This window comes from Hermetia illucens, chromosome 2 (genome assembly GCF_905115235.1).
Source record: "Hermetia illucens chromosome 2, iHerIll2.2.curated.20191125, whole genome shotgun sequence".
In the NCBI taxonomy this organism is placed as follows: Eukaryota; Metazoa; Arthropoda; class Insecta; order Diptera; family Stratiomyidae; genus Hermetia; species Hermetia illucens.
Genome location: NC_051850.1, coordinates 78465325 through 78489109, shown reverse-complemented (window position 1 = coordinate 78489109; position 23785 = coordinate 78465325). Strand labels below are relative to the sequence as shown.

The 23785-nt window shown below is 46.5% G+C and overlaps 1 pseudogene; it reads right to left on the bottom strand.

The window, feature by feature from the left end:
* The window catches only part of LOC119648479, a 147816-nt pseudogene extending 138143 nt beyond the window's left edge, over nt 1–9673 (bottom strand).
* Nucleotides 9674–23785: the final 14112 nt, after the last annotated feature.

The following is a 23785-nucleotide window of genomic DNA, read 5'->3' as shown; positions in this document are numbered from 1 at the left end:
AATGGCAGCCAGGACAGCACCAGGTATGTTAGGCAAAGTTCTTATGGCATGCCTTAAAGAAGGAGAGTTCCCCGATCAATAAAAGCCGCAAAAATTGATGCTTATTCCGAAGCCAGGTAAACCTCCTCATATCGGTCGATATGTTTGGTCAACACCATTGGTAAACTATTTGAACGAGTAGTATACAACAGGCTGCTCGCTGTTCCGGAAAAGGAAGGATGCCTATCCGACAAACAATTCGGGTTTCGTAAGGGGAGATCAACCGTCGATCAGCAATCAACATGGTGACTGGCCTGGCTCGCTCTGCAATACAAGATGACAAATCCTGCGCAGTGGTGACACTCGTTGTAAAAAATTCATTCAACACTGAAAAGTGGTCAAAAATCGTAGAGGCTCTAACCAAACTACACGCTCCGAAGTACAATGTTCGCATCCCTGTTGCATTTCTTCTAGGAAGAAGATTATATTGCGACTCGGACGATGGACTGAACCTATTCCCGATGACGTGCCTCGTACCACGGGGGTCTGTCTTAGGTCCCTTACTCTGGTTAATTGTGTACGATGGAATGCTGATGCCACGTCTTCCTAACGGCGTGACAACCATTGGCTTTGCGGATGATTTCGGGGTAGTTGCAAAACGCTTAGACAAGAAATCTACGCAAACGAAGTGATGTGGGAGGTCAATTCCTGGTTAAAAAAGTCCGGTCTATCACTTGCTGAACATAAAACGGAACTAGTGCTAATCAGCAAAAGAAAGGACACAACCGTGAAAATTAAAATTGGTGAACAAACAATTTACTCCCATTAAATATTTGGGAGTAATGATTTAGAAAAGGCTCAACTTTAAAAAAACAATTAACAATCTCGAGGATACTACTATTGGTGGACCAAGACGAAGTCGACGTCGTTTTATTTCAAGGGTAGTTATAATAGTTCCGTGCTACTATACGCGGCTCCAGTTTGGCCAACCGTTCTAGAAAAGAAATCAAACTGCGGAAAACTAGGAATGGCATATCGACTAAGTGCACTCCAGGTATGCAGTGCTTATCGAACGACATCAGGAGAAGCAGCATATGTACTGGCAGGCACAATCCCCATAGACATCTTGGCGAATGAAGGTCTCTACGACAAAATGTATGCAATTGGGGAGTTTATTGTACTTCGACGGCAACTAGCACGGCAGGAATCTATCGCAAAATGGCAAAAGAGATAGAACGAGGTACAAACTGGCCTCCACACATTCGAACGTGGATTGAAAAAAGCCACGGGGAACTAAGCTACGAGCGAACACATTTTTTAAGTGGACATGGTGATTATCGGGGTTATCTGCATCGATTTGGACACGACGAGTCACCATGCTGTCCAAGATGGGGTAACGTGGCTAGGAGCATGTTGCATGTGAACGCCCAAGGTTTATAGCACACCGCACTAGGCTGGAGGCGATCGCAGACCGGCGCTTAACACCTGAAAATATAGTGAAGTTTATGTTGGAGTCAACGAAGGCATTTACATGTAAAGTGTGTTTGCAAGCGACCAAGGATACACGTCTTACAATGAGACAATTGCTATCAGAGACGTCTCAATCATTTTATTGGCTGGGTCCAACAATGTCTGATAATAGCGAAAATCATCATTCAATAATTATGGTTAAGGAAAACAGCCTGGGACGAGCCCATAGTGATCGAACTGCAAACCAAATGGATGAACTTAAGAAATCAACAAGAATTATTACAACACCGTTCGATACCACGGTGGTTATGTTGCAACAAAACCGACCTCATTGAAGCACACGGTTTCTGCGACGCATCGGAATCCGCATATGCCGCCGTCCTGTACGCTCTTGTACAACACCCGGATGGTACCACAACAATACAACTATTAACATGAAAATCAAAGATGGCACCCCTAAAGATATTGTCCATTCCACGTATGTGGAGCAGTTCTATTAACACAGCTAATGAAGGTAGCGTTGGAAGCACATCGATAGCATGCCAGAGAGTATTATTGGACCGACTCCGCAAGGGATTCAAAACCAACCTATCAAATGAAAAACCTTTGTGGCCAACCGTGTAAGATAAATGCAGACTGGCTCCGACCTCAAGCAATGGGAACATGTGCCAAGCAAGTCAAACCCAGCTGGTATTGCGTCCCGGGAAAGCCTCCCCAAGATTTACTGCGAAGTAAACTTTGCTGGCAAGGAGAGAGGACTCCTCCAAACGGTCTAGAATTAAAGGCTACGAAAACAAAGCTGTAGTTGATCTAGAACTGCGATCCAACCGTCTTGCGTGTTTCACGACCTGAAACGAATCCGGGAGCAACGACATAATCGACATGCTTTCTACCCTATCGAAACTAGTAAGAGTCATAGCATACTGCATAAGATGGAAGAACCGCCCAAGAACTACCTTTCTGAGCACTGAAATACTAAGCAATGAGCATCATCAACGGCGCGACAACCGGTATCCAGTCTAGGCCTCCCTTAATAAAGAACTCCAGACGTCCCGGTTTTGCAACGAGGTCCACCAATTCGATATCCTTAAAAGTTGTCTGGCGTTCTGACCTACGCCATCGTTCCATTTCAGCCAGGGTCTGCCTCGTCTTTTTTTGCTACCATAGATATTGCCCTTACAGACTTTCCAGGCTGGGTCATCTTCATCCATACGGATTAAGTGACCCGCCCACCGTAACCTATTGAGTTAGATTTTAACCACAACCAGACGGTCATGGTATCGCTCATAGATTTCGCTGTTATGTAGGCTACGGAATCATCCATCCTCATGTAGGGGGCCAAAAATTCTTCAGAGGACTCTTCTCTCAAACGCGGCCAAGAGTTCGCAATTCTTTTTCCTAAGAACCCAAGTCTTCGAGGAATACATGAGGACTGGCAAGATCATTGTCTTGTACAGTAAGAGCTTTGACCCTGTGGTGAGACGACTGTTGGCTCTGTTGGGTGACAACAACTGTGCGCGGATTTCATCATCGTATCGGTTATGATTTTCGACCCTAGTTAGGAGAAATTATCAACGGTCACAAAGTTGTAGTCTCCTACATTTTTTGGTGTTGTTGGTTGGTTGGTTTTTGGTGCTGGCATTATCACCATATACTTTCTCTTTCCTTCATTGATGTGCAGCCCAAGATCTCGCGCCGGCTGCTCGATCTGGATGAAGGCAGTTTGTGCGTTTCGAGTCGTTCCCATGATCTCGATATCGTCAGCATAGGCCAGTAATTGGGTGGACTTAAAGCGGATCGAACTGCTTGCATTTACCTCAGCATCACGGATCACTTTCTCCAGGGCTAGGTCAAAGTGGACGTAATGTTTGTCGTATGCCGTTGTTGATGTCGAATGGTCTCGAGAGTGATCCTGCTGCTTTTATCTGGCCTCGCACATTGATCAGGATCAGCCTAGTCAGTCTTATGAGTTTCGTCGAGACACCGAATTCCGTTATAGTCGTATACAGTTTTACCCTGGCATAATCTAAGCAATGCCGAACTAATATATGTAGACTTAGTTCAGCCTTTGCGAACGACATAAAGGCACTAACCAAGGGGCATTCTTTGCCGAAATCAAGTTCGCTGTTACGCTTAACACCATTCGTTGATGGTAACCAACTACTCAGGATGACTGGAAGAAGTCAACACAGTTCAAGCGTCCCAGATAAAACGCACCTACTCATATTGCCCCGAAGTCATTTCGCCAGTTTGCTCATAAAATATTTCCATCATCTAACGTTACACGGGCGAGCTCAGTTAGTACTCGCCGCGATTCGAGAAAAATATTGGATCATCAACGACTTAACGGCAGTCAAGGCGGTAAGCGAAAAATGTGTGAGGTGGTTCAAAGTAACCGCTAAGTTGGAACAACAATTGATGGATCAACTTCCTAGTGAACGCGTCACTCTGGGCAAGCCCTTCCTACAAAGTGGCGTGGATTACGCAGGTCCGGTGATCATAAAATGGAGGAGTGGAAGGGGAGCAAAAATTACCAAAGCGTACATAGTCGTATTCGTCTGCCTATCGACCAAGGCAGTGCACCTGGAACTAGCCAGCGACTTAACGGCAGAAACTTGCATTGCGGCTATAAGACGATTTATCGCAAGACGAGGCATGTGCCACTCCTTGATCAGCGACAATGGAACAAATTTTATCAGCGCAGACATAAAATTGAGACGTGAAGTAGGAAATATGATCTCAGAAGCGCAAGAGACATTAGCGATCAACAACATCAACGGAATTTGGAAATCCGTCGTCAAGTTCCTGAAACGCCATCTACTGAAGGTAATCAGCAACACGCTACTCAATGTTGAAGAAATATACACGCTGCTCGCACAAATCAAGGCGTGTATGAACTCGCGACCCTTAACACCTATAAGTAGTGATCCCAACGACCTCGCGGTTTTCACCCCAGGGCATTTTCTGGCCGGCCAGAATCTCTTCGGACTTCCGGATGGTCATACTGAAAACAAGCTGTCAAATAAGTGGCAAATGGTTCAAAGCATGAAACGAGTGTTCTGGTAAAAATGGAGTCTCGAATCTTTGACACAATTGCAGCAGAAAGGTAAATGGTTCAGCGAAAATCGTCGAGTAAACGGAGGAGATTTAGTATTAATCAAACACGAGAACCAGGCATCGCTCAACTGGCCAGTGGGGGGGATAACGGCACTTCATCTCGGAAAGGACAATCTGGGAAGAGTGGTAATAGTAAAAACAGCTACCGGAGCCGTTGACCGATCACTTACCAAGATATGTCCGTTGCCAAAGGACGAATCATGCAAAGTCCCAGTGCCGCATCAAGGTGATGACCAACAGGAACAACACACAATTTGGAAGAAAGCAGGCTGTTAAAACGCATGCAAAGGCCATGATTACTATGTTAACAGCCCTTTGTGCATTGGTGGCACAACGTCCACATACTCTGTCAGACCGCTTAGCGGAGGAATTTACGTAGAACATTTGGGAGAGGTTCAGTTTAAGTTTTAAGTTTTTTATTTACCATAGTGACTTACTTCTAATACATTATTAATTACTTTCTAGCTTAGATATTAAGCTTAACTAACTTAACTTTATTTCAACGGGTGGCTATTACAATTGTTTGGCCTACCCGACCTTCTGTGTAAATTATTACTTTACTTGTATTAATTTTAATACATATATCTTCACAATTATTTGTATTCAACTGAACTATTTAAAAGACTGCGCTTGCACTAAAAGCGCCAGAAGGCATTACTTACTTACTTAAAATACTTAAAACTAACTAAGTCTAAACTTAATCTAACTTAATCTAACAATAAATACTTAACCTACTATATACAATAGCACATTACATATCTTGTGCTTAGCCTCGATGTACCCCTACCAGGCAGGGAGAATCATATAGGGAAAGGATGGCGGGTTTAAGAGCTTCGCTCACTATTTGGCAGGGCCTTAGGTAGTTGGCCAATGGGAAGGTGCTACCCTGTTGGTAGAGTTGCCGGATTAGTGGATTTGGATGGTTCTCCGTTCTTTCGAAGAACCGTTCCACCAAGTTGAGAACGAATTCTCGAAGAGGTTGTACCTTGGCGCGCCGATATACCTCGGCGTTTTTTCCAACCTTCTTGGTTTTCCAATTATAGGAAAGACCAGTGCAGTATCTTAATATCCGGCGTTCGAATGCCTCACATTTGGACATGGTTCGGGTGGAGCAAGTGATCCACGTGGGCGCTCCATAGCAGATAATGGGTCTGATCAGGGTCTTGTAGAGAGTCAGTTTGGCCTTGGTGCTGAGTCCTACCTTCTTTCGAAGAAGAAAGTAGATCCTACTGAATGCACCGCGTGCCTTACCGATAGCGAGCTCAAGATGTGGCTTGAACTTAAGGAGTTCGTGAAGTTTAACTCCTAAGTACTTGATGGTCTGGGAATTGCTCACTATAGTGTTTCCGATCTTCATTTTCAAGCGTGTAGCTTTTCTATGGATTCCTCTAGAACCTAGGTATCTAGCTTTCCTCCGGAAGGTGCAGAATTGTGTTTTGGCCTCATTAATCTTAATGCCCCATGCCAGGTAATATTTGCCAAGGTCTTTCAAATACCTCTCGACCGCTTTGGCTGCCCTGTTGGGGTGGAGGCTTGAAGCGAAGATGAGTGTATCATCGGCATATTGAATGAGCTCGGTGCCGGTCTCAGGAGTTGGGACGTCAGCCGTGAAGATATTATAAAAGGTGGGTCCAGAAATGGATCCTTGCGGTACTCCCGATGTTACCGACAAGAGATCGGAGAATTCATTCCCCACACTGACGTAGAAATACCTATCTTCGAAGAAGCTTAGTGCAATTCTAATGATCGGAATTGGGAACTCAAGATCTATCAGTTTGTAGATTAGTCCGTTTACCCATACGGAGTCAAAGGCCTTTTCTAAGTCTAATGCACATGCTACGGTCGGTTTATTATTGACGTTAAGTCTTGCTACGACGGTGTCGTGAAGGTAGCTAAGTGCATGTTGAGTTCCGTGCTTGCTGCGGAACCCGAACTGATGGTTCGGTATAATCTCTTTGAGATTGCAATATTGGACTAGCCCGATGGTCCATGCTCTCTCAAAAAGTTTGCCTAAATTGGATAGTAATGACACGGGTCTAAAGTTTTTAGGCTCAGTAGAGCCGCCTTTTTTCCGGATCGCAATTATTTTAGCTACTTTCCAGGTGGTGGGAAAGTAGCCATTATTTATGCAGTTATTAAATACTGCCAGCAAAAATTTGATGGAGACTCGGGGAAGTTGCCTAATTACGTAATTAGGAATTTCGTCAGGTCCGGCTGATTTTTTACCGTTTAGGTTTGAGGTCAAGGCGGTGAGTTGTGATAAACTCAGGAATTGTTGCGAATCCGTTGGTTTTACCGAGGAGTTCGTTTGGGAGAATGTGACTAATCTATTTGAATGCCTAGAGACAAAGTCGGCGATAGTTGTTTCAACCATCGACACTATTGCCGGGTTACTTTGAGGCGGAGGGGTATTGAGCTGAGACTCAAATGATTCCGCAAGGACTTGCGCCTTTCTGGCGTCTCCGCAGATTGGTTCCTTGTTCCTGGTAAGAACGAAATTACGGGACTTATTTTTCCCCGCTAGCCTATTTATATGTTGAAACATATCTGGCCCGGGTTTAATATCTGCGAGATTACGGGTTAATTCTTTATTGCGGAATTGCGCCACCATTTCCCGGATAATTGTACTCAGGCAATTAATCCGGGAGAGCAATGCTTTGTATTCAGCATTAACTTTATTTCCATTTTTATGGAAGTTGCGCTTGAGGTTCCTGCGCCAAATCTGTCTGACCTTCATATGTAGCATGATATCATGCGGGAGTTTGTTGTATACAAACTCATCGACTTTGATAAGCCTGGTATTTCTGCGTGTAGCAGTATTGATGGCGTCCGTGGCCAAAATGATTGCTTCGTCGATTTCTTTGTCCGACAGATTGCGATCTGTAGCGAGTTTCTTCAAGTTCAGCCTTGGTGCTAAATCTGACTTGAATTTGTCCCAATCAGTGTGGGCGAATGACCTGATGGTTATCTTAACTCGCTTCTGCAGTTGTGAAGTTGAGGCCATTTTGAGTTCAACTGCAAAATGGTCGGACATGCCTGGCAAGGTTTTACAGGAAGTTACCTGAAAACTTTGCTTGGTTTCATCAGACAGCAGGAAAAAGTCAATGATGGATTGACTAGCGGGTCTTGTCGGCGAATCCGGCGAGACCACCTCAAGGTTGGCTGGCGTGAAGGGGTCGTGGATCCAGTTATACAGGGTTTTCCCATTTAAATTTTCTGCCTTATCGCCCCAGGATTTGTGCCGTGAGTTAAAGTCGCCACCGAAGATAAGATATTTTGATTTTAACTGGAGATCGCCCAAGACTTTTAAGTCATGGCCCAGTTTCTCACTTGGGGAATTGTATTTGAAATAAACGGAAACTACCAAAATCCGTTTATTATCGATAGTTTTAACTATTGCCGCTGCAGCGGAACAGACTAGTAAGCCCTCGATGACGACTTCTTCAAAATGGTAGTCTTTTTTGACTAGAAGGGCAGCGCCCGTGTTGCTGTTATGCCGAATAGTGGTATATCCGGTGAAATTGACATTATGTCTGTGGTTTAGGTGGGTCTCCGAAACGCAAAATATGTCTGCTTTCAGAGTATCAACCAACGCTTGGGCAGTGGCACGTTGGGCGTGTGAGACCAGGGACGCGGAGTTAAATGTAACTATATTTAACTCCATAAGTTCATGAGTAGTTGGATTGCGGCAATCTGCCGCTGCTCATTCGTTTGGGCGGAAGCAAGGCTATCGACCAAGTTCTTGAAGGCCAGTTTGTTGCCTTGTGGAGCTTGAGGTGCAGCTCTAGGAAGAGTATTCCTAGCTGCTTGGGCGTATGATACACCTGGCCGGGACAAGCTTTGTGACATCTGTGTCACCGTTTGCTTGGTCCTCGCCGTTTCAGCATTTTTTCGCGCCCTGCCAGCTTCCCTTCTGGCAACCATATCTTTGTATGCCGGGCATCCGCGGTAGTTGGCAGGATGTCCGGTCTGGCCGCAATTGCAGCAATGCGGCGTCTCAGCCGATGGTGTGGGGCATTCCCCGCGAACGTGTTTTTTTGCGCACTTCACGCACCTGTGCACAATGGAGCAGTTAGGGGCAATGTGCCCGAAGTTCTGGCAGTTGTAGCACTGCACTTCTTCAATTGGCTTGACTTTCTCAAGCGAAATCTTCTGGTGAAGTATATACTTAATTTTCAATACTTCACTGAGCTCTTGGGAGGGCTCGAAGGTGGCTATGAAAAGTCCCGATTGAGACCTCATCGGGAGTGCAGGGTTCTGGCTGTGCAGAAGCTTATCTGCACGCGTAATTAGATTGGCCACAGTTTTCACTTTTAATTGCGGGTAATCTTCATTGAGTTCCCGCAATATGTCTGCTGGGTCTGTCTCCCTGTGGAGACCGCGAATAACCAGCGACTTTGTTCTAAGGGTCGGTGGGGTGCTGGTGGTGGCGTGAAGCCCTTTCTCTCTTATGAGAGCGAAAATCGCAGCATGGTCTTCAACCGTCTCGGCGAAGATGAGGGTCTTGTCAGCCCTCGTGTTCTTCAGGGTTGCTTTCAACCCTTTCTCTTTAATTAAACGTAAAAACTGCGGTACATTTAGCCTGTACCCAGTTATCGGGGGAATTTTGGGTTTCTTTGGGGTGGCTGCTTGGGGAGAGGATTTTGGGGTGGTTGGTGGGGCACTTACAGTGGTTGCACTAACCTTAGTCCTATTCGCTGCCTTTTTTTTTCCGGACGACGAAATTGAAGGGGTCTCCTTCCTCCTCCTCGATGATGACCTCCGGGCACATGCCGTCATCTTCTTCTGGCTGCTGTTGTTGCTGCTGCTGCTGTCGTTGCTGCTGCTGCTGCTCCTGCCTTTGGTGTTTTCGTTGCTGCTGCTGTTGATGCCGTTGATGGTTAAGTAGCTGCTGCTGTTGTTCTTGCTGCACCGGCTGCTTCCCGGCCATGTTGACTGCTTGCAGATCAGCCATCTGCTGCTGCAGTTGTTTTATGAGTGCCAGCTGGCACTCCAATTGTTGGGCCATGGCGGCCTTTTCTTGTTCGAGCTCTGCAATCTTGCTGAGCAGGCTCGAATTTCCTTCCACCGATGTAGGACCCATGGCTCCCTCCTCCTCTGATGACATTTCGTCAGGCAGGATCAGCTTCGTCCTCTTGGCGGACATTCTGTCCCCAAGCCCGTCCTGCGTGGCTTCCTCCTGGACTTCACTGAAAAGATAAAAACGTCACTAGTAAATTTATCACTTGGCTATGCAGTGTCTCAATAATCTTGAGCTGCACTGTATAACGAAACAGAACGATACTTCCTTGAGTATCTGCTTCTCCCTGCAGTTGTATGCTTCTCTGTTCTGTCTTGTCCCGCACTACCACACTATCACCACTCACTATCAATTTTCACAATTAATTTTCTATCTGCACCGACGTCTGTTCACTTCGATGACTCGGAGTGAACTTTTGGGAGAGGTTCAACTCTCACGAGGGCAATTAAGGGTCAACTTCGAACTAACCACTGAATAAATACCTACAGACCTGACCACCATACAACTGTATAAAACATATCACGGACATGCTCCGCAGCACAAAATTTACATACTAAATTTCAATGTACTGAGTTAATGGAATAACTTCAACACGAAGCATTTAGCACGGCGAGACTAATCCAACCATGGGTTGTGGCCCGCAAGAAACGGAGACTTCTGAGAAACCTGTTGCAATGAGTATTCAACGTGAACGGCGAGGTCTACCGAGACTTGGACTCAAACTCAATGAAAACCAACACCGACTAAAAGAGATCACTCACCAACAAAGCAACTTATTTTTAACGACAACAAAAATGATGAATGAATCCCAGTGGACTAAAAGGTCAAAATTAAACCAAGTAATCCAGAAAATGAACCACATCACTGACGCAATGAACGAAATGTCCGAATCGTATAGAACAATTGGCCAAAATCATCTCGCTATACACTAGACACCAACTAGCCTGGGAGGTGCTAACTCAAATTAAAAACAAGTATGAAATTTTGCACCAGGTGCAGACTGGATTCGGACAAATTGCTGACGCCACAGCAACGTCCGTTCCCCAGCCACACCGCAAAGCACGTTAACAAAAGTATAGCATAGTTTATTTCACCAACTTCTTAGGTTTCTAGGATATCTCTTCCTTCTAGGTCGTCTTCGGCTTCTCAGGATGGTCGTTTGATCATCCTATTCCCCGAGGTTCATTACAACTGGCGCCAATGTGGGGCATCATTTGTAATGAACCTAGGGGAAATCGGAGGATCAGACGATCGTCCTTAGTGGCCGAAGACGAGCTAGAGGGAAGAGCTATTCCAGAAACCTAAAGGTTGGCAAAATTGACCGTGAAGGTCACCCGCAAAAGCTGAAGCTCCATTAAAGTGCTCGATTGACACGTTCTTGCACGCCTCTGGCTCGGGAATGTGGGGGGTTTCTTTGAGCGCTTTGATCCCTCACGTGTCATTAACACAAAATTAACGTGTCTATATCGACGCGTGGGTCCGCACCGGATCTAAAAATAGACAACATACAGAAGAATTCGCAACGGCCTAACGAAAAAAACTCTAAATAATAATCTGAGAATGTGAAGGATGGGAGTGAACCTCAGAGGCCGCGCCTCAATAATTATCTGAGCCAGAATAAACATTGATTGGGACTGTGATCTCTCGTGGATCTTCCCTCTCGATCGCAGCACTCGGGTCCGGAAATTTACGGCTCCATGCGCGCTGTCGAGCCGTTTTTAAAGTTTTGTATAAACACAAACCCTAATTAACATCGTACTGTCTGTCTGTCTGTCCGTCTGTCTGTCTGTCTGTCACACGGATTTTTCTCGGAAACTGTTATAGCGATTGGCACCAAATTTGGTAGACAGGTGGGAACTGTGTGTGAACTCACTATATGCGTGAACACTCACGAATATAGTGAGTTACATCTTTTTACGTCGAATTTGAGAAGGGGTTCTCATGCAAAAGGGGGATGTAAATTTTTTTTCATCAAATATAGTCATGCGGTGGTCAAAGGGTAGTATAGGTCCCGGGGCGAAACGTGGATTGGTACCCACGATGGAGCATAAAACCTGGGAAATGCCTGCTGAACCAACACCAACAGCTCTACTACCAAACCCTATCTCCACCTCCACGTGGTGACCGCTGGGAGCTCTTTCTTAACGAAAAGCTGCAGACGGAGAAGGATGAAGGCGAGTCTCCCGCGCCTAAAAATGGGACAAATTGTACCAACTGGTCCTCCAGGTTGGGGGTTGGGTAGGGCTGACAACCCTACACGGAAAACAACCGTTACGAAGCCACAACAGGAGCCTCGGATAGGACGGATATTAAAACGACGGACCCGGCAACGACAAAGGAACAACGATTTGCGCATTTTCTCATGGAACGTGCGCTCCCTGTACAGAGATGAAGCTGATAAGCAGCTAGCCGATACCCTGTCCCAATATAGGGCTGATGTAACAGCGTTGCAAGAGATGCGATGGACAGGGACCGGTTTCCTGGAGAAGAGCCACTACACCATATATTATAGCGGCCATCCAGTAAACCATGTGCTCGGAGTAGGTTTCTTAGTCAGCCAAAAAATGAAACCTGCTGTTATCGGCTTTGAAAGTATAAGCGAACGGCTATGCACTCTGCGCTTGCGAGGCAAGTTTAGAAATATAAGCCTCATAAACGTTCACGCCCCTACAGAGGAGACTGCAGAGTCGGAGAAGGATACCTTCTACGAGGCAGTAGAAAGAGCCCTCGAAGCCTGTCCCAGATATGATATCAAAATCATACTTGGGGATTTCAACAGCCAAGTAGGGAAGGAGCCCGTATTCAGGCGATACGTTGGCTCCCATAGCTTACACGAAAAAACAAATGATAACGGACTGCGGACTATTCAATTAGCAGGGTTACACGAAATGGTTGTTGGAAGTACCTGGTTTGCGCGGAAAGCGGTCCACAAACATACGTGGGCCTCTCCAGACGGGACCACTTTCAACCAAATTGACCACGTGTTGATCGAACGCCGCCACCTCTCAGCCTTGATGAATGTCAGAACATATAGGGGGGCCAATATAGACTCGGATCACTATCTCGTTGGCATGGTGCTCCGAGCTCGAATAACAATACCATCTAGAATCCCCTCTGACAATCAGGTGAGAGTGAACACTGAAGCCATCCACAACACAACCCTCCGCGACACCTATAAGAGGGAAATGGATGCCGCAATAACCGCAGTCAATAGAGGACCTGGAGATGAAGCATCAACTAATGATCTTCACAACCACCTGAAGAACGTTATCATGGATACGGCCACAAATATACTTGGCCCCAGCCGCAAAAGGAGTCGGAACGGCTGGTTTGACGATGAATGTAAGCTAGCAACGGAACGGAAGAATGCCGCATACCGAGTAATGTTGCATTCTCAAAGAACGCGGGCACGCGCAGAGACTTATCACGAACTCCGTCGAGCGGAGAAGCGACTTCACAGACGGAAAAAGGAAGCCTGGGAGAACCAACAAGTCTGTGAACTAGAAAAGTACAGGGAGCAACCGCACCAGGCGCGGAAGTTTTACCAACAAGTCAGCAGGATGAAGCCTTATACACCTCGATGCTCATCCTGCCGAGACAAAGAGGGAAATCTGATTTCCGACAGAATGGGCATATTAGAGCGATGGGTTGAGTACTTTGATGAGCTACTGAACAACCAGAACATCGGCGAGTTGGAGGTCCCGCCAACTGAAGACGACGGACAAATACTGCCACCACCAAGTTTAGGAGAAACAGTCCGTGCAATTCATCGGCTAAAAAATCATAAGTCGCCAGGAGCCGATGGAATTACAGCCGAATTGGTTAAATATGGAGGCGACCAGTTACACCAAGTGGTTCATCAACTTGTGCTCAAGGTATGGGACAGCGAATCAATGCCTGACGATTGGCAGCGAGGCATAATCTGTCTCATACATAAAAAGGGAGATATCACACAGTGCAGCAATTATAGAGGTATCACGTTGCTGAGTACCATCTATAAGATATTCTCCACTATCTTGCTAGGCCGGATAGCCCCATACGCCCAGAACATCATTGGCCCATACCAAAGAGGCTTCACTCCAGGCAAATCAGCAACAGATCAGATTTTCTCTCTGCGGCAGGCGATGGAAAAACTGTTGGAATATGGACAACAGTTGCATCATCTGTTCATCGACTTTAAAGCCGCCTATGATAGCATAGCCAGGGTAAAACTGTACACGGCCATGAGAGAATTCGGTATCCCGACGAAATTAATAAGACTGACTAGGCTGACCCTGACCAATGTGCGAGGCCAGATAAAAGCAGCAGGATCACTCTGAAGACCATTCGACATCAACAACGGTCTACGACAAGGGGATGCGCTATCATGCGTCCTCTTTAACCTGGCCCTCGAGAAGGTGATCCGTGATGCTGAGGTGAATGCAAGAGGTACGATCCTCTTCAAGTCCACCCAACTACTGGCCTATGCTGACGATATCGACATCATGGGAAGAACCACCCGAGACGTTCAAACTGCCTTCATCCAGATCGAGCAGGCGGCGCGAGATCTTGGGCTGCACATCAATGAAGGCAAGACAAAATACATGGTGGCAACGTCAGCACCGAAGACGAATCAACCAACAACATCAAACCGCACTGGTCAAACACAAGCACGAACAAGAATAAGGATAGGGGAATACAACTTTGAGACCGTTGACAATTTCTCCTATCTAGGGTCGAAAATCACAACCGATAACAACTACGATGAGGAAATCCGCGCACGGTTGTTGTCAGCCAACAGAGCCTACTTCAGCTTACAAAGACTGTTCCGCTCGAAACGTCTCACCATAGGGTCAAAGCTCTTACTGTACAAGACTATGATCTTGCCAGTCCTCATGTATTCCTCGGAAACTTGGGTTCTTAGCAAGAAAAATTGCGAACTCTTGGCCGCGTTCGAGAGAAGAATCCTCCGAAGAATTTTTGGCCCCCTACATGAGGATGGACGATTCCGTAGCCTACACAATGACGAAATCTATGAGCGATACCATGACCGTACGGTTGTGGATAAAATCCGGCTCAATAGGTTACGGTGGGCGGGTCACTTAATCCGTATGGATGAAGATGATCCCACCCGGAAAGTCTATAAGGGCAATATCTATGGTAGGAAAAGAAGACGAGGCAGGCCCTGCCTAAGATGGAGCGATGGCGTGGGCCAGGACGCCAGACAGCTTTTAGGGATATCGAATTGGTGGACCTCGGCGCAAAACCGGGATGTCTGGAGTTTCTTATTAAGGCAGGCCTAGACCGGATACCGGTTGTTGCGCCGTTGATGATGATGATAGTCATGCGGGGTATCAAATGAAAGGTCTCGGTTAGTACTTTTCGAAGACGGTCTGAGCTTTGACGTTTGTTGAAAAGGTGGGGAGTGCGGGCGGTTGAAAATGATCATTTTTTTATCGAATCCATTGTCAGAAACTACTCAACCAAAAAATCTGAAAAAAATCAGGGGCTTCCACTATATAGTGCCTAGGTTCCGAAATATCCTCCATACCGATACCTGTTCAAATAAAGTTAATAGTAGTACATTACTATAATTTTTAGTAATTGACAGGAAAACCCCCCTTAAGTTCACCCTAGAATCATAACTAGGAAGCAACAATGTAGGCTATAGCATAGAGCATGATCCTGCCAAAAATTTAGTGAAAATCGCACTATTACTAACAAAGTTATCCTATCATAATATATGCAAATTTTACATGCTACATGTTAATGGGAGAAATGCACACTCAAATCTCTTTATAAAAGAAATACACAAAACCTTTCATACCTGAAGCGCCTAGCTTCCGATTTTCCGACTTGTTTTTTTATTTTCCAGGTTTAGCTCGCGTTTTCGTTTATATCGGCAAATCAAAATTGACAGGAGAGATTGGGCTTAGTAGAAATTTGTATGGTGAGAAGAAGAAGCAGGTGAACGCCAAGAGTTTTGACTAACTACTGTGGTTTTTGGGTAAGCTTCTGCGCCATATACGGCAAAATTCAGTATCCATTGGCAGCGGAAATGATAAGAGAAGGAAGTTACATTGGTGATATCCATTACGCATCGGACTTTGTCGAAGGCGCGATAGAAAGCAAACAACAGCGAATATTAGCTTTAAAGAAACGTGAGTTTGAGCTGGGCAAATGGAATAGCTACATGAATGAAGTCATAGTAATATTAGCGCAGAAAACTTTGAACAAGGGATCCGGTAAAATTTAAGGGAGTCCCTTAGAATAGGAAAGATAACTTTTTCACATATAATAATGCGAAATTTGCGTCAGAAGGAGAAAAATATATGAAGAGAATATCAATGTTCGATCCTTTAGAGTGGATACAACCTATCATAAGTGTAGTGAAAATGTTAATTCAACAGCTTTGGTAACTAAATTTGGATTGGGAACGAAGTTCCCACGGAAGTTTGCAATAAATGGGGAAAGCTACAAGTCGAATTTTCAAAGATAAATCAAACTAAAGTCGCATGGCATGTTGATTTTTCAGAGACAGCAAAGCAGATCCAGCTTCATGGATTCTGTGATGCAAGTCAACGGGCTTACGGAGCTATAACTTACCTCAAGACCTTGTGTACGGACCACGTCGACATTCATCCGATAACTGCAAAATCACGAGTTGCGCTCATAGAACCCATATCAATTCCGAGGATAAAATTAAAAGAAGGATTAATTCTAGCAGAAATGATGAGTAAAGTAGAAAAAGCACTGGGAATAGGAGAAATAGAAAAGTTCGGGTGAAGAGATTCGCAAGTAGTTTTGTGATGGATGATTGTATTATATGTTATTACCATTCGGAAATATATTCCAATGGGCAATTGGGCTTATGTCGCATCGGAAGAAAACTCGATATGTGTAAGGCTACAATACTTCTTAACAATACTATTAGCAAGAACTGTAGAGCACACAGAACGAATGTTGCCCACGTTTGGATAACGATAAATTCTAACAGCAGGATATTTATACTAAGTTCACCGAATACCATTACATTAACAAGTCGGAATACCGGAAGCGCTTCAGGTATAAAGGTTTTGTGTTCATCTTAAGAAACTTCAACGTACAATTTTCTATCAGTATATAGCTACAAATCCAACATAATCCTTCATATGTTTATAAACTAAAAGACATACGTCCATATTTCAGCCATAGATATTATCCTCACCCTACCCTACCTGTGTGGAGTTGCCAAATCTCCCATCAGGCGCGTCCCTTCGTGCGGATAAGGGAATGCTCGGCGAATGTGCCATGGCCATGCACATGCACGCATCCGGAGATGTGCGTGTATGGGCATGTTTATGCGCAGGCCGGGTAGGTGGGAAGTAAACGCCCACCCGTGGATAAAAATTGGCTATGGGAAGGATACCCAGAAATAAAACCAAACATGGAGGAGCAGAAGAAGAATGAAGTTACGGTGCAGGGCTTCGGAAACCCAGTACCGGCGGTTTTTGGGAGTGAGCAAGCGGGCTCCCGTCCGTCGATATCCAACGACCGCAGTGCCTCAGTAGTGGGAACCTTGGCTACTGTGGCATCTAATGTTACAAGCGTACGGGAGGAACTTGAACTGGCTCCAGTGATGGATCCGTTCAGAAGGAGCTCGATTTTTTGCGGAGCCCCTCCCACACGGGCACAAGTCCCCATGATCGCTACCCCCAGTGGGAAGCGTATAGCGGGAGCCTTCGATGAGGAAGAATCACTGACGCCGATTCACCCGAGCGATGTTTTGGGCAATGATCAGTCTGGAGCTGCCTTTACTGCCCTCGGTAAAAAGATCATGGAGCTGTGTGAGTTTATAAAGGAGCGCAGGAACATTCATCAAAATATATGGGCCATGATAAGAGGCATCCGTTTGACGTACGGCAAGGCCCAGGATGAACGAGTAGGGAAGTCGCCGATTGGAAAAGTGAACCAGGCAACTCAAGTAACGCCGGTTCAAAACACAAAAGGGGAGAAACCGGGGAAGAGGCTGCGCGAGAAGCTGAATGACTCAACAGGCCAGCAAACCCCGAAAAGAAAAAAAGACTCAACTCCCAAAAAGGCGGAGTTCATGAAAAGTACGTCTGAAGCTACCAGGAAAAATACTGCAGTGGCTATCTCGAGAAAAGGGATCGAACCTTCAAAGGCGGATGCGGAAGCTTGGAGGAAGGTAGAACCGCGGAAAAGAAATGATCGGAGGAAGATTAGACCGGAGGTGATTTTCATTTCCAAACGAGGCGAAGGGTCATACGGCGACATTCTCAGGAAAGTGAAGGCGGACCCCAAACTCACCAATTTGGTAGACAACGTCAGCCGTATTAGACGGTCGCAGAAGGGAGATCTTATGTTGGAACTTAAGAAATCCAAGGATGTAACCGCGGACAAATTCTTAAGCCAAATCGGGAAGACTTTAGGGCAGGAAGCCGACATAAGAGCTAGCAGGCCGGAAATCACTATAATCTGTACAGATATAGATGAAATCACGACGAAGGAGGAGGTTCGTGAAGCGTTGGAGAAACAGTTCGATCTTGCCGGACTACAAGAGTCAGCGGTGAAAACGCTAAGGAAAGCCTATGGGGGAACACAAACCGCCATCATCAGCCTATCAGTGGAGAACGCACTCAAACTGTTAGCAGCAAGGAGAGTGAGAATAGGCTGGGTTATGTGTCGCCTTAGGGAACAGGTGGCGTTAAAACGGTGCTTTAGATGCCTTGGCTTTGGTCACATTGCGAAGTCATGCACTAACACAAATGACAGGTCAAAGCAATGCAGGAGATGCGGAGTGGAAGGCCACATCAGCAAGGACAGCAAAGGAAAGAAGGGTGTGGACCATCGGCACATTGCAGGCAGCAGCAGGTGCCCGGAATACAGGAGAACCCTTAGCGCAAATAGCAGATGAGGTTGATACAAATCAACCTCAACCACTGCGAGGCGGCGCAGGATCTACTCGCGTAAACCATCCGCGAGAAAAACATCGATGTGGCCATACTAAGTGAACCATATCGAAACCGCGGTGGTAGCGTTTGGGTCAAAGACCAAACGGGCCAAGCAGCGCTGTGGACTTGTGGAGAACAAGCCTTCCAGGAAATAATGGAGCACCCGGAGGAGGGGCACACATCTACAGCTGCTATGCTCCACCCAGCGCTACACTCGTCAAGTATGAGCGGATGCTTGTTGCTCTTGTTTTGGATGCAAGAGGACGTTGGCCGATCATAATAGGAGGCGATTTCAATGCGTGGGCTCTTGAATGGGGCAGCCGGATAACTAATGTCAGGGGACGTGTTCTCCTCGAAGCATTCGCGGAGCTGAACGTGGTACTGGCGAATGTTGGGTCTTCGTACACTTTCCGGGGACGAGGCCTGGGGTCTATAGTGCCACTTTAGCCAGTAGAATCGCTTGGCATGTCAGTGAAGACTATACTCACAGCGACCACCAGGCAATTTGCATAGAGATCAAGGGCGGATCGAGCTCGAAAAAGAGTTTTCGCAAAATGCCGGGTGGTATGCTTGGCTGGACAGTGAAAGCGTTCGAGGGGGACACGTTTTTCGCGGTGCTCAAATCCGACATATCCCTGAATGGTACGGCTGGAGAGAAAGCCACCCAGATCACTCGATGGGTGACGGAAGCATGCGATGTTACTATGCCCAGAAGGCGATTGCTCCCCAGTAGGCAACCCAACTACTGGTGGAACAATGAAATCGCAAGTTTGCGAGCCGCATGTTTTCAGGCAAGGAGGCTTTGCCAGAGGCTCAGGGGAAAACCCGCTGGCGACGGTCGAGAGGAGGCACACAAGCAATTGCGTGGCCGCCTAAAGGAAGCCATTCGGAGGAGCAAAAAGAACTGCTTGAAACAGCTGTGCGACCATGCCGACATAAACCCTTGGGGCGAGGCTTACAGAGTGGTAATGAAAAGGCTGCGGAAATCACCCCCAGTGACTTGTCCGCGCCTCCTGAAACAGGTTGTTACCGCTCTGTTCCCTCACCACGAAAATAGGGGAAGCAAATTTTTGTCCAGCCAAATGATGGCATAATACCGCCTGTAACTGTGGAGGAGCTGCGGGAAATATGTGGTAGGTTCGGTGGCAACAAGACCCCAGGTTTGGATGGCAGCTTTGAAACTGGCAGTGAAGACTAGGCTCGACCTTTTCGCCAACACCTTCGAGGCGTGCCTAAAAGAAGGAATATTCCCCGCCCAGTGGAAAAAGCAAAAGTTGGTGTTGCTTCCAAAGCCTGGCAAGCCACCTGGAAACCCAGCGTCGTACCGTCCTATCTGCCTGTTGGATACAATGGGGAAGATGATGGAGAGAGTCATCTACAACAGACTCCTGCCCATCGTCGAAGCCAACAATGGTTTGTCGAAACGCCAGTTTGGTTTCCGACGCGCCCACTCTGCGGTGGACGCAATTCGCATGGTGGTAAACCTGGCAAAAGGTGCACTGATTTCTGGCGGCTGCTGTGCCGTGGTGGCGTTGGATGTCAAAAACGCATTCAACTCGGCCAACTGGAATAGAATTAAACGGGCGTTGGCTGACATAGGTGTTCCCGGATACTTAGCGAATTTGGTGGAAAACTACCTCTCAGAGAGGACTCTCTGGTACGGGACGGATGAGGGCCCCAAAGAGTACATTGTCACAGCCGGGGTACCACAGGGATCGGTACTTGGTCCCCTGTTGTGGAATATCATGTATAATGGGGTGCTTGCTCTTCCCGTCCCAGAGGGGACTACGATTGTCGGCTTTGCTGATGACCTAGCTGTGGTTGTTGCAGCAAAACACCCAGAAGATGTGGAGGTTTACGCAACGGAAACAGTGAGAGTGGTAAAGTCCTGGCTAGAAAAGGCCGGGCTGACCTTGGCGGACGCGAAAACGGAAGCGGTCTTGATAACGAAACGCAAGAAAAATAATACTGTAAAAGTGGAGGTCGGTGGACATACGGTCGTATCAAAGCCGGCTATCAAATACCTGGGGGTAATAATTGACACCAAATTGAATTTTAGGGAGCACCTAGAGTATGCATGCCAAAAGGCAGCCAGTGCCAACACGGCACTTGCAAAAATGTTGCCAAATATTGGTGAGCCGAAACATTGCCGGAGGTTGGTGCTAGCCGGAGTGGTGCGCTCCATCCTGCTCTACTCGTCGCCTGTGTGGGCAGAGGCGCTTGCAAACTCTCAGAGACGGAAGCAGGTGAACTCGGTTTACCGGCGGATGGCTTTGAGGGTTTGCAGTGCTTTTAGAACCACATCAGATGAGGCAGTATTGGTGGTGGCAGGCATGATCCCGGTTGACATTCTGGCCAAAGAAATGAGTGTCCTGTACAATGCAAGACGTATGGAGGGGCATGCACAGCGTAGAAATGCGGCAAGGTCAGAGTCGCTTGATCTCTGGCAACGCAGATGGGACGAGTCTGCGAAAGGTTGGTGGACGCACAGGCTCATTCCCAACATTAGGGTCTGGCTTGAGCGAAAACATGGGGATACCAACTACCACATTACCCAGTTCCTCACGGGACACGGTGGTTGCTACAGGCAGTATCTGCACCGCTTTGGGTTGGATGATTTGCCGAACTGTCCCAGATGCGATGGCATACCGGAGGATCCAGAGCATGTGATGTTTCACTGCCCACGATTTGCGATGGAGAGAAGGAGCTTAAACCAGGTGCTGGGCAGGAGCGGGACCCCGGGGAGCTTGGTTACTGAGATGCTGGAGTCCGAGGAGAAGTGGCTTGCGGTTAGCTCCGCAATTATCCAAATGCAGGAGGAGTTGCTGAAAGAACAAAGAAGGAGGAAAGCTGCAAATAGGAGAAGGATGAGTGCCTAAGAGCAAACCTACCCCGCGAAGTAGTACCTCAATGGTGGTCCCGCGGGGCTGGGGCTGGAGAGACCGGGGGTGGTTTTTAGTGGGTGTGAATCCCACACGCGCCCGCTGTTATTCCGCCGTTCGAGCGGCGGAGCTGCGGCGGAGGTGTCTTTCTAAGATTTTCCACCTCCGTGTACGGACAAAAAAAAAAGATATTATCCTCACCCTAAACAAACAAATTGCCTATTTCCGAATACTGTACATATATATGCACGTATATAAAAATTGATGGTACCCATATTTCCGATTTACTTCGTGCGCAAAATCATACATATGTACAAATATAGTACGTATAGGAAATACGGCTGGTTTAATGTACAAATATGTCCTTTTGAATTAGACACTACCCGCAAACTTCATTAGTACGTATATAGCATATACCTACATACCCCTATGTCATTTAGAGTAATTGATATTTATATACAAATGACTAAAAAGTCCATAAGAACTCATTTCGTTGTGGTATTGGCGAATTGATATGTGATGATGACGTCATACAGGTTGTAGAGTACACGAAATTTAACTTTGTTAATAATATTTCGATTTTCTTCAAACTTGACCAAATTGTTCATTGTGTTATCCCTTACACCCATGTACTTCTGCGATGGGAGGGTTTGCCGGGTAAATTTCTAAAATATACTATTATTAACTTTATTTGTGAAGGTATCGAAACCGGATGTATTTTGTGGCCTAGATTTCGTAGAGATTTTTTTCAGATTTTTCGGTTTGATAGGTTCTGAGAACGAGACCTGCTACATTTTTTGATGGTTTTATTTTGAGCCCTCGCTCCCCTATCTTTCACCCGACATCAAATATGGAACCAGTTTCGGATAGTAGTAAGCCCTTTCGTTTGATACCACACATGCCCACATTCTGTGAAAAGAAAATTTTGCACCCTCCACTTACATATATGGAGAGCAGGCGTCTCTACGGAAATAGCTGTCCATGTGGCCCAATGCACCGCCAAAGCGTGTGACGCGTCCATGTCTAGGAGGTGCTCATTCCCCAGAAGAAGACCAAACTAACTGGTGGAATACTGAACTGGCCAGCCTTCGTTCATCCTATCACCGAGCCAGAAGAGCGACTCAGAGAGCGGTAGGCAGAATCGGCAAAGGGCAAAAAGAGCGCGCCTATAAGGAAACCCGCAAAACCCTCAAGCCCGCCATCCAACGGAGCAAGAGTAAATGCTTTAAGTAGCTCTGTTCCCAATTGGACGTAAACCCGTGGGGGAGCGCCTATAGAATCGTGACAGGACGATTCAGAGGCCGATCATCTTCGCAGATCACGTGCCCTTAAAAATTATCGCACAGCAACAGGAGGGTATAGACAGCTTTCAGCAACCTCTGAACGACACGGCAATACCACCAGTTACCAGTAACGAGCTGCTGGAGATCTGCACTAGGATAGGAGATAACAAAGTTCCGGGTATGGATGGCGTTCCGAATAGGGCCCCTAAACTTGTCGTGAAATCCAGAAAGGATATGTTCGCGGAGGTGTTCGAAGCGTGTATGCCCGAGGGGATATTTCCTGTATCATGGAAACGACAGAAGTTGGTGACAAACCTCCAGGTGAGCCAACTTCCTACAGACCTATTTGCCTTTTGGACACTGTGGACAAAATGCTAGAGCGAGTAATCTATAATAGATTACTCTAGGTTGTTGAGAGCGAGGGAGGTCTCTCAAATCGGCAGTGTGGGTTCCGTAAAGCCAGATCAACCAATGATACCATCAAAATGATTACTGGCTTGGCAGAAGATGCAATCCACGGAAAGGCAGTACTAGCAAATATTGCATAGTAGTGACCCTGGATGTGAGAAATGCATTCAATTCGGCCAATTGGAACCTAATGCGGGAATCTCTGGCGAAGATTGGTATTCCCGCTTATCTTGCAGCTATTGTCAACAGCTATTTACAAGAACGGAGGCTTTGGTATGGCACCGATGATGGACTCCAGGAGTACGTTGGCTCTGCAGGTGTCCCACAGGGCTCCGTACTGGGCCCACTGCTATGGAACATCATGTACAACGATGTTCTTAATCTTTCATTCCGGAAGAAGCTACCGTGGTGGGCTACGCCGACGATATAGCGCTGGTAGTGGTCGCAAAGCACCTCGAAGATGGTGAGTTATACCCATGGGAAGCGATCAGTGCTGTTAAGGGTTGGCTAGAGAGTTCTAGTCTGACACTTGCGGAGGAAAAAACGCAAGCGGTCCTCATCACCAAGCGCCGTAAAAGAAATTTTGTCCGTATTCAAATTGGGCATCATATTATCACTAGTCGGCGCCGACTCTTGCAGCCTGATATGTTTAACTTTTCACAAATTTGGTCATTTTAATCAATTCAATAATAT